The sequence below is a fragment of the Bos javanicus genome, chromosome 7, assembly GCF_032452875.1.
Source record: "Bos javanicus breed banteng chromosome 7, ARS-OSU_banteng_1.0, whole genome shotgun sequence".
Classification (NCBI taxonomy): domain Eukaryota; kingdom Metazoa; phylum Chordata; class Mammalia; order Artiodactyla; family Bovidae; genus Bos; species Bos javanicus.
This window is the reverse complement of record NC_083874.1, coordinates 60,814,212-60,826,414: the sequence shown is the minus strand read 5'-3', so window position 1 is coordinate 60,826,414 and position 12,203 is coordinate 60,814,212. Positions and strand designations below refer to the sequence as shown.

The window sequence follows — 12,203 nt, the reverse complement described above, 5'->3', positions numbered from 1 at the left end:
AGGTACCAATACCCAAAGGTTCTTTTAAAGATGTAAATGAGTATATAAATATGAAATGTAATTCCTCCGTGGCTTTCCTTGACATTCATAGATAATGTGAAATTTCTCCCTATGCCCCCAAAGTCCTGAATGTTCTGGGCCCCGGCCCCTTCCTTCTAACGTCGCAACTCTCCTTCCCTCAGCCCTCTCCACCCATCCTAGCCTCCTTTGCCAAGCTTGTTCTCTTTCTCGACCTAGACACTGACTGGTTCCAGTACCTGGCCTCTACTTATTTCTCCAGTGTCAAGCTAAAGACCTGCCTGCCCTTTCCTTGGCGACTGTCCTGCTAGTCACTTTTTAGCATGTAGTCTTCATTTAATTATGTGCCACAAATTAGGCACTATCCGATATAGATTATACATTCATTTGTTCATTTTCCATCTTGTATTGCCTGTAGGGGGGTTCACAGATGATTGCATAGAATGACAGGATAGATGGGAGTGAAAGAAAACCAGTGAAGGAAACAAAATGGTCAACTTGCTTTTCTTCCCTTTTCAAGAACATATTCAAGGAACTCCATTTCTTACCCTGAGATGAGCCTCAGGTTTCTGTCACCCACCAGATTCTGAACTTCCAGAGTCACAAGCCATATCAGGATCAGAACACCTGGGTTCTGCTCCTGGTACAATCCCCTAGCAATGAGGACAAATCGCATAATCTCACCTTTCCAAGGGTAATTAATGGCCCCACACTCAAGAGTCAGTAAGACAATGGGTGTTAATGTATTTTGTCCACTCCTTATAAGTTGCAAAACAAACAGAAGACAACAGTTAACAATTTCTGGTTATTTATTTCTGGATGCACAAAACTTCACATTTATTATCTTATTTAGGCCTCATAGAAGCTTTTGTGGAGAAGGAAATGGCAACCCACTCCAGTATTCTTGCCTAGAGAATCCTGTGGACAGAGGAGCCTGGTGGGCTGTCTATGGGGTCTCACAGAGTCGGACATGACTGAAGCAACTTAGCAGCAGCAGAAGCTTTTGAGGGGGTGTTATGTTATGACTCTCCCTTTATCAGTGAAGAAATGGGACTCAGAGATGTTAGGTGACTTGTCCACAGTCCCACAGTTATTAATAAATGACAACAGCATGATTTCAACCCAATTATAGCTGCCTGCAAAGCCCACTCTTAACCACTACACTTACTGTGTTAGTCAAAGGTAAGACTCTATCCCCATCCTTGTGTGTAATAGATACCACTAAAGACTGGTTTAATATAATAACGGCTATCATTTTCTCTCTCTTATTCCATACGTTCTCATCAACTTTTGTTGTTTTTGAGTTGCTAAGTTGTGTCCCATGGACCATATAACCCACCAGGCTCCTCTGTCCATGGGATTTCTCAGGAAAGAATATTGGAGCAGGTTGCCATTTCCTTCTCCAGGGCATCTTCCCTACCCAGGGATAGAACCTGCATTTCCTGCATTGGCAGGCAGATTCTTTATCACTGAGCCACCATGGAAGCCCCTCATCTACTTTGTAGATGAAGAAATTGCAGCTTGGAATATTGTTACTTAACAGAGCCACTCAACTGACAAGTAGTGGATTCTGAGGTGGGACAGGGAGGGGTTTTCTTTGTTATAGCTGTCTGTCTCCCGAGCCTCTCATTGGTGCCTTTCAACCCCCTAATTCAGCATCCAGGCTGCTATTTAATGTTGCGGTCCCCTCACCTACCCGCATACAAATCTCCAGGGGCCTCATACAGCTAGACTTTGGTCCACCATTCCTACTGTACCTTCATCATGCTCCAGTTCTCTGTGGCAGGAATCTTAAGGTGTGAAACAGATAACCAAATCCCTGCTAAAGGAGAGCTGGCTAAGTAATAATCAGCTTTTCCTCAATAACAGCATGTCAGCAGCCCAGCCAGCCAGAACCCAGATCTCTTCACCCCTCCCAACCAGGCCTGAGCATTTTCCATCCTATTGGTCTCAGGGTGCACAGAGGTAACTGGCAGCCAGAGGGTTGTACATTATAACCATTACTCTGTCCCAAACTCTTTTCCAAAGAATAACTAATGATGTGTTAACTGGGGATGTTATGGGCCAGCAAAGTCATCTCAGGTTAGGGATTACTTCAGGATTCAGTTCTTCAGCCCTTCCTGACTACCCACTCTTCCAGGAAGGACAGGTCACTTCCTCTGAGACCCCACTGTTGAGTGGACTGTTCCTGATTTGCTATTTGGGATTCATTTCTGCTGATACAGCTGTTTTGCTTTTTTCATTTTCTTTTTAATTTAACTTGATTGTTCTTAGGCAGAACTCTCTGGTAGCTCAACTGGTAAAGAATCTGCATGCAATGCAGGAGGCTCCAGTTCGATTCTTGGGTCAGGAAGATCCCCTGGAGAAGGGATAGGCTACCCACTCCAGTATTCTTGCCTGGAGAATCCCATGGACAGAGGAGCTTTGTGGGCTACGGTCCACGGGGTTGCAAAGAGTCAGACACGACTGAGCAACTAACACTGATTATTCTTACAAATAGGTAACATGTACAAGTAAACAAGTTCGAAATATCAAAGAGTTTACAATGAAAAGTAGATCTCTCCTACACTATCCATTCTTACCCCAGCATCCCTTTCTGGAGGCAAACACAGCACTAGCTTCCTGTGTTGCCTTCCAAGGTAGTCTAACCAGCAGTTCTCTACTCTGGCTACACATCAGAATCTCTTGGGAAACTTTTAGAAAATAAAAATACTTTGGTCTCATCCTCAGTTATTATGATTGAGTTGGGAAAGAGTGGGCTCAGGCATTGATGCTTTTTAAAAGCCCACCAGAAGATTCTAATATACACCTAGGGTTGATAAGCCTATCTGTGCATGTACAAGACTCCCCCAATCAACCAATTAGTCACTCTCATATATGCTTAAAAAAAAAAAAATGGGCAGGGACTTCCCTGGTGGTCCAGTGGTTAAGAATCCATCTTGCAATGAAGGGGACAGACAAGGGTTCGATCCCTGGTCAGGGAACTAAGATCCCATATACCTCAGAGCAACTAAATCCACCTGCTGTGACTACTCAGCCTGCACGCTCTGGAGCTCGTGTGCCTCAACCAGAGTCCATGCACTGCAGTGAAAGGTCCCGCGTGGAGCTCGTGTGCCTCAACCAGAGAGTCCATGCACTGCAGTGAAAGGTCCCACGTGGAGCTCGTGTGCCTCAACCAGAGTCCATGCACTGCAGTGAAAGGTCCCGCGTGGAGCTCGTGTGCCTCAACCAGAGAGTCCATGCACTGCAGTGAAAGGTCCCACGTGGAGCTCGTGTGCCTCAACCAGAGAGTCCATGCACTGCAGTGAAAGATCCCGCGTGACAATGAAGATCCTGCATGCTGCCACTAAGACCTGACACAGCCAAATAAATAAATAAATTAAAAAAAAAAAGAAAAGAAATGGGCATACATTATTATTCTATACTCTTAGAAATTGATAATACTAAATTTTGAAGATTCTTCCATCTCAGTGCATAAAGAGCTCCTTTATGACTATCTACTGCTAAGTAACAAATCATTCCAAAACTTAGTGGCTTAAAATACCAATCGCCATTTTTGTTATTTCTCATGGTTGCTGTGGGTCAGAGGTTTGGTAAGAGTTTCCATGAGTGGTTCTGGCTTGGATCTCTCATAGAGCTATATAGTCAGATAGTGGCTAGAGTGGAGACAGGGAATGAAGAAGCTGAAGGCTGAACATCTCTCTTCATGCAGACTCAGGGCCTCACCCTGTGTCTCTCTGTATGGGCTAGTTTAGGCTTCCTCACATCATGGCAGTTTCAGGGCAGTCTGTGCTTAAATGACCTCTGAAGACTTCAAAGGTTCCAGTAATAGGAGGATTCTGTATAGCCTTTTAGGATCTGGCCTCAAAAGTCACATACTTACAAGTCTCAATAAGAGACATGTCCAAGTCACATTGTGAGAAGGACATGTCGGGTGGGGAAGGAATATCGCTGTGGCTGTCTTTGGTCATAGCAGCTGCATGGTATCCCACTCTTTAGGGGGACCATCATTCATGTAAGCAGTGATGGACATTTATATTGTTTCCATTCTTTTTAACTAATTAACTTAACCATGCTGGGTCTTAGTTCTGCCATGTGGGCTCTTAGTTGTGGGATCTAGTTCCCTGACCAGGGATTGAACCCGGGCCCCCTTCACTGGTAACAAGGAGTCTTAGGCACAGGCCACCAGGGAAGTCCTCTCCACTTTTCCTCAGCTCCCTCTCCCCCCAGTTCCTAGAGGGGGCTTGGCCCTTCTTGATGACTTGCCTCTCAAGGATGCTGTGTGGCAGGATAGGAAGTAACTATTCTCAGACTCAAGGAGAGATCCTCTCTTCTTTTTGGCCTTTGAGGGAAATTAGACTGAATCATCCCAGAGAGGGAAAGAATGGAGGAGGAAAGGAAATTTTTGAAAGCCTCTGCCAAGAGGGCTAGGCTGGGCAGGATCTTCGAGTGGCAAGGACCTGGGCCTTGTCCTGCCCTGGGGAGGTGGGAAGGTTTGCCATGTGGGTGCCTTTTGGTAGCTCTGGGAGCCTGAAGCCATAGCAAGAACCCCAGAACCCTGGCCAAGAACACCACTGTTTCAGGGGCATTATCAGTTTGGACAAGGGGCACATGTGTGGACACAGAATGGACAAAATAAAGGTTACAGGGCTTTTCTCCAGCTGAACTGAGTTAGACCAACAGGCCTTCACATGACCCTGGGGTGGAATGATGGTCACAGTAATTATTGAGATTGGATATCCTGCCAGCACTGTGGGATGGGGGCTTGGAATATATACAATTTGATTTGGAGGAAGAAAAGAAATGTGATTCTTACACTGGGGGTGAAGCAGTACAAGTCACCCTTGCTATAATATTTAGGTACAGAAAGTGATCTGTTATTTGGTGTTTCATAGTGATAACAAACCCCAGCATTCCAGATTTGTTCTTTCAGGATTCTGAGCTAGGTGCTGTGAGAAATGGTCATTCAAGATGGAACATGATCTCTGCACTAAAATATTGACTTTCTCAACATTTCTTTACTTAAATGCTTTTATTTTTGGATAGCCAGGACAATATCTTAAAAGATTAGTAGTTGAAATTGTTCTTTCTGTTCATATTTTTATTAAAAGATAAGACAATAAGAAAGTGCACAAAGATTTAGCAAATGTTCTTTAAGAATACCAAAGGAAAGAAAAAAAGAAGGAAAAAATCAGCCTAAATAACCAATAGTTAGAAATATGTTAAATTATGGTACAGCCACCCAGTGGAACTCTGTGAGGCCATTAAAAGTCATGTGGTAATGGAATATTTAATGGCATAGAAAGATGTTTACATACATGTTAAACAAAATATCTAGGGACTTCCCTGGTGGTCCAGTGGTTAAGACTCCATACCTCCAATATAAGGACCAGGGGTTTGATCCCTAGTTGGGGAACTAAGATCCCACATGCTCTGTGGTGCAGGCCCAAAAGTATTAAACTACCTTTATGGGCTTCCCTGGTGGCTCAGATGGTAAAGAATCTGCCTGCAATGCAAGAGATCTGGGTTTGATCCCTGGGTCAGGAAGATCCTCTGCAAAAGGGAATAGCAACCCCCTCCAGTAGCCTTGCCTGGAGAATCCCATGGGCAGCAGAGCCTGATGGGTTACAGTCCATAGGGCCACAAAGAGTCAAACATGACTGAATGACTAACATACACTTTTTACTGAGAAGTAGCCACAAAGAAAGTTCTATACATACACTGCCACTAAGCCTCACCACAGTTCTATAAAATAAGTATCATTATTATCCACAATTTGCAAATGAGAAAATTGAGACCAGAGTTTAGGAAACTGTTTGATCCCTGTTCAGGGAACTAGATCCCACAGGCCTCAGCTAAGAGCTCACATGCAGCAACTGAAGATCCCAGCACAGACAAATAAATAAAAATGAATATTAAAAAAAAGAAGAGAAAATAAAAATGACGTAAAGGTTAAAATGCACCTAAGGAGAAAATATTGCATGGCTCATCCATCACCCAGGTTAGATCCTCAAAGTAAAACAAAGAGAACTTCACAGACTAGCCACGCTTTGGAGGCAGACTCAACAGGAAACCCACGTAGCTGAATAAAGGCATGGCATTACGTCAACGTCAGGAGGCAGGACAGTGAGGAACTGACATCAACTCTAGGTCAAGGATAAGAACAAATGAAATATGGCAGACAGCCAAGATTAAGTATAAAATGAGGGTGTGTTTGTGTGTGTGTTCGGTTGCTCAGTCGTGTCTGACTCTTGATGGCCCCATGGACAGTAGCCCACCAGGCTCCTCTGTCCGTGGAATTTTCCAGGCAAGAATACTGGAGCAAGTTGCCATTTTCAACTCCAGGGGATCTTCCTGACCCAGGAATAGAACCCAATTCTCGTGTGTCTCCTGCATTGGCAAGTGGATTCTTTACCATTGTGACACCTGGGAAGCCATAAAATGAAGGTGGAGCCCAATAAAATGAGGCTGGAGGCCATTCCAGCAGTTCCAAGGTGGGGCCAGGAAAACTCTTCCCTTCTATGGCTTCACAGAGGTTGTGTGGTTTGGCAAGCCAGAGGTGAAAGTCTTCCTATCAGGAAATGGAGGCTAAGTCAACATGTAATGCCAGCGAAAGGTCCTGAAGGGGGACACTCAATGCCCAGTGACGTAAATTACCCAGGCTGGCAGCACTGTTTCTCAGGCCCTGTCTCCCAGTCAACCAATGTGTCTTCCACACGTTTTTCTTGCGTCTGTACCCACTTCCTTCCCTCCAGTTTCTCAATCCTCATTCTAAGCCAGTTCCTCATTCCTCTGGGAAAATTGCAAATCAACTATACTCCAACAAAAATTATTTTTAAAATATTTGCAACCACGTCCTTACTGATTAACAGGAATCATCTTCCTATTTAAATGCTGATATTTGAATCCTCTGCCTTGTCCTGGGCTTACCTACCTTCGATGACAAGGACTTGACTATCTTTAAGGTAATCCAGTTAATCTTTGATAGTTATGATAACTAATGATGATTGGATGACTACTATTAAATTGAACAGTCTGAAACCGCTGTCCCTAGAGGACAAAAATAGTCAAAGAGGAGCAATTTTATATGGTTCAACTTAACATGCACTGGGTACATAGCTGCACATTACACAATATATTATTTCATCTCCACAACCACCATGTAAAAGAATTCTAATTTTACAGCTAAGCAAAGTGAGGTCCAGGGATATTGAATAATTTACACACCACCTCTTAAACACTATGGGTATTGCTTTTTTTCCTCACTGCAAGGCTTGGGCTATCTTAGTTCCACAACCAGGGATCGAACCTAGGGCCCTGGCAGTGAGAGTGCTAAGTCCTAACCACTGGACCGCCAGGGAATTCCTTGGTGTTGCCTTATTATAATAACTTTTGTCTCTGACCTACTGGCTTGTCTGGCTCTCTGGTTCCTCCACTCCGAATAATCTTTCAGAGCCTCTTCCTAGTTGAACATCCTTGGTTCCCTCATCATTGCTATTAACACAAGTGATGAACAGTGGGGGCCTGTGGACACCATTTCACCCAACACTAGGATTTGTGGTGGCCACTGACATACAACACAACCCATTCCCATTCTAGCAGGTCCTGAATTTCAGGCTCCTCTTCTTTCTAAAAGGTGCTTCACAAAATACCTTTCCACACATACCTCTCCTTCACCCAGTTGATTCCTTGCTGTGCCCTATTTCTTTCTTTTATTCCCCCCTCTTTACCTCCAAACTCAGTGTCTTAAAACCACCTGTGGACCCAGCAGTTCCACTCCTGGGTATATACCTAAGAGAACCAAAAACACATGTCCACTCAAAGACTTGCATAGCGAAAAAGTGAGAACAACCTACATGTCCACCAACTAATAAATGGGTAAATGAAATGTGGTATCTATATCCATCATAATGGAACATTATTCAGTCATAAAAAAGAATGAAGCTCTGTTACATGCTGCAGTATGGATGAACCTTGAAAATATTATGCTAAATGAGAATGGTCATGTTGCAGGAAGGGGGACCCCTTCCAGAGCCTGAAACTGGGCTCTTGTCTAACACTCAGAAATGAATTGTCTGAGGAGACACATGTGCTGACAAAGCAAGAGATTTTATTGGGAAAGGGCACCTGGGTGGAGAGCAGAGGGTAAGAGAACCCAGGAGAACTGCTCTGCTGAGTGGCTTGCAGTCTCGGGTCTTATGGTGATGGGATTAGTTTCCGGGTGGTCTTTGCCCAGTCATTCTAATTCAGAGTCTTTCCTGGTGGCTCACGCATTGCTCAGCCTGGATGGATGCTGGTGAGAGGGATTCTAGAAAGTGGACGGACACGCGGTGTCTCTTTTCGACCTTTCCCGAACTCTTCCAGTTGGTGGTGGCTTATTAGTTCTGTATTCCTTATCAGGATCTCCTGCCATAAAACAACTCATGCAAATGGTTACTATGGTGCCTGGCCAGGGTGGGCGGTTTCAATCAGTGTGCTTCCCCTAACAGACACAAAGGCCGCACACATATCGTATAATTCTATTTATATGAAATGTCCAGAATAGATAAATCCATAGAGAAAGTAGATTAGTAGTTACCAGAGGATGAGAAAATAGATTATTGGGGGCACAACATAAGAAATACACTAAAAACCACAGAATTATACCCTTTAAAAAGATGTTTTTATATAATGTGAATTTTATCTCAATAAATACATATTTTAAAATCACCTATGATTTGAGTCATGTAAATTTTCAAAGCCTTCCAGTTTTCTTTTCAGTGAACTATAGATTTTGGGGTAGAGATTATGTTAAATAAATAGCTCCAGCTTTTCTTCCGGGAGGATCCTTTGGCAAGGCTTGTGGTCAGAAACAGAGAGGTCAACCATCTGGTCAGTCTTCCCTCACTCCAGCCCGTTTGGAGTCCTGGAACCGGGAGTGCTAGAGATAATGTTATTCAACTCTTCTGTTTTGTTCTTAGGAAAATCAACAGAGCCTTGAGAGAAGACAGAACCTTTTCAAGGTCATAGAATGAGTCAGTGGCATTGTTGGGCCTGCAGTCCTGTTTTCTCCTTTCAGGTAGAACACGTTTGTGTATAGACTGGACTACAGAAAGCATTCTCTCCTACGCATACTGGTAGCCCCTGTTTCCAATGAAAGAAGCTTCAAATTTCCTTCACTGACATCTGAAATCAGACCCATTGAACAGGCTTATAGGAGGTGAACTGATGCAAATACTAGCTTATCCCTACCTAGCCAACAATTAGCACTAAAGTTTGTTAGCAGATTTGACTGTCTCATTCTGGCATATTGAAAAATAAGGTAAAAATAGATTTCTTGCAAAAGAGTTGCTTATATTCCCAGCCAGAACTAAGCCCGGTGGGCATATGACAGGAAGGACTTGGGCTGGGCTGTTTTAGAGACTTTTTAAAAGGGGCAAAGCTTTACTCCTATCCTCAAAGACTTTGAGTTTGATGAGAGTACAAATGTATAGAAATAACACAGCCTAGAATGTAGAAACTCCTATTGACATGGAAGCAGACCAATAGTTTGGAGTTCAAAGTAGAAAGAGTCTTAACTGGAGCATAAAGAATCCATGGTGGGAACAGCATTTGGACTGGGTGGTATGGGACAGGTCAAGGGCTCAGCAAGAATGAAGAGGCAAAGTCAGAGAGAATGAAAAACACTAGGGTGGAGCTTAGAGTATGTATAGAGAAACTGTACAAAATAAAATAAGAAGGAATACTGGGGCCAAATTTCAGAGTGCTATTTATGTCAGGATTAAGAAAGATTGCTCAATTTTTTGAGGGGCTCAGTAGGGGTAAGAACAGCCTCACACACTCTGATAGAGCCTCTTAGAGCAAAATTTGCATTCTTTATTCAAACTCTTAGATAGCTTCAAACTCTTTGGGCCTGGGGTTTCACTTCTAGATATTTCCACTAAGAAATGTAAGTGTTCATTACAGCATAATTTATACTACTAGAAAATTAGAAACAACAGAGCAGTGGAGCAGTTGTTCTCAATAGGAATAATTTGATCTCAGGGGACATTTGGAAATGTCTGGAAATGTTTTTTATTTCCACAATTTAAAGGGGAGGGAGTGCTACTGGCATCTAGTGGGTAGAGTCCAGGAATGTTGCTAAACATCTTTATAGTGTACAGGACAGCTTCCCACAACAAAGAATCACTGAGCCCAAAATGCCAAGGTTGAGAATATACATAAGGATATAGATAGGTATGGAAAGGTTTAAAAATATACGAAGAATATTGGCGATGGTAATATCTGGGATTATGTTTTATTTCCATTTTTTCTTTTGTGACTTCCTGTACTTTCTAAGTTTTAATCAAGAATATATAGGACTTTGTGGGACTTCCCTGGTGGTCCAGTAGTTAGTTAGGAATCTGCCTTTCAATGCAGGGGATGCAGGTTCAATCCCTGGTTAGGGAACTAAGATTCCAGATGCTGCAGGACAACTAAGCCCACATGCCACTACTAGAGAGAAGCCCATACACCTCAGGGAAGACCCAGTGCAGCCAAAAAAAGAAATATAGGACTTTGAATTAGTCAAGAGTAATATAATTCAGGTTGAGTCCAGGGGACAAAGGTTTAAGTCCTGGTCTGAGTCCAAGAATCAGGCGTGCCAACATCTAAGGGCAGGAGAAGATCTATGTCCCAGCTCAAACAGAGGGCCAATTCACCCTCCCCTCATCTTTTTTTTTTTTTCCTATTCAATCTCCTGATGGATTGGGGGATACTCACCTGTGCTGGGGAGGGTAAAATTCATTACTTTGTCTAATGACTCAACTAATCTCTTCTGAAACACTCTTAATGACAAACCCAGAAGTAATGTTTTACTAGCTACTTGGGCATCCTTTAGCCCAACTAACACATAAAATGAACCACCATGAACATCATTTAAAAACAACATTACTGAGCATCAAGGATTATGCTAGACAGCCTTGCAAAGCCTCAATAATCAGTCCTGACAGGTGCCTGCCCTCACTGGAGCTCACAGTACAGAGAAGAAGACACAGAGCAGACAAACATAAAACCAGAAAATACGTTTTAATAGTGAAAAAGGAAATAAACGGATGATATGACAGGCAGGAATTGGGGAGAGAGTGACTGGGGCTCCCTGAGATAAGACAATTAAGGGTGACTAAGGAAATGGCAACCTACTCCAGTGTTCTTGCCTGGAGAATCCCAGGGACGGGGGAGCCTGGTGGGCTGCCGTCTATGGGGTCGCACAGAGTTGGACACCACTGAAGCGACTTAGCAGCAGCAGCAGCAGCATGAGCTGAGACCTTGAGGCTGAGGAGCTGGAGAGCCAGGGATTCACATTCCAGACAGAGAGCTCACGTTAGTTATGGTTGGATGTGTTTGGAAAAGTTATTGTGAGATCCACCAGACCAAGGGTCATCTGTATACACAGTGTTGAATAGGCACAGTATCCTGAGAATTAATTAATTACACTCTATAATAAAGGAAGTGATCTATTAATACTTTCCTTTAAAGTTCACTTACACAGTTCAAAGTGCCAACCACAGTCTATGATCCTACATTGCACAGTATTTATAAGACAGGTGTGCCAGGCTCTTATATATGTATATATATCCATAGTCACTACAGTATATTTCATCCAGAAAGAACGCGCTCTTCTCTTCCTGCCCTGGTGGGTTCGGAGAGACAACCCAATGAGGATTCTGGTATTTTGAGCCTCACTGGAGCTGATAAAATCCACAGTATTGTGTGCATTTCTGACTGACAACCCACGAAGATACTGGCTGCAGCCAGCAAAAGCACCCTAAAATGCCAAAACAAAGATCAGGGACTGAAGGACAGTAGAAGGTTAAGCCTCTACGGAAAGGACAGAAACAAAAATGTTAACTAAAGGTTACCTTTGAATGGCAGGATTATGGGTGATTCTAAGGGCCTTCTTTGTGTATTTTCTACAGTAAACATGTGTATTGTAATAGAAAAAAAAACTATGAAAGGTGCTGTTTTTATAAAGTGAAAAGTGAAAGTCACTCAGTTGTGTCTGACTCTTTGCAACCCCATGGACTATACAGTCCATGGAATTCTCCAGGCCAGAATACTGGAGTGGGCAGCCTTTCCCTTCTCCAGGAGATCTTCCCAACCCAGGGATCGAACCCAGGTCCCTCTCATTGCAGGTGGATTCTTTCCCAGCTGAGCCACCAGGGAAG

General features: G+C 43.3%; 1 protein-coding gene across 1 annotated transcript in view; it reads left to right on the top strand.

Moving 5' to 3' along the window:
- The window catches only part of PDE6A (phosphodiesterase 6A), a 124,454-nt gene that overhangs the window by 36,163 nt on the left and 76,088 nt on the right, over positions 1-12,203 (top strand). The gene's annotated exons all lie outside the window — the stretch shown is intronic.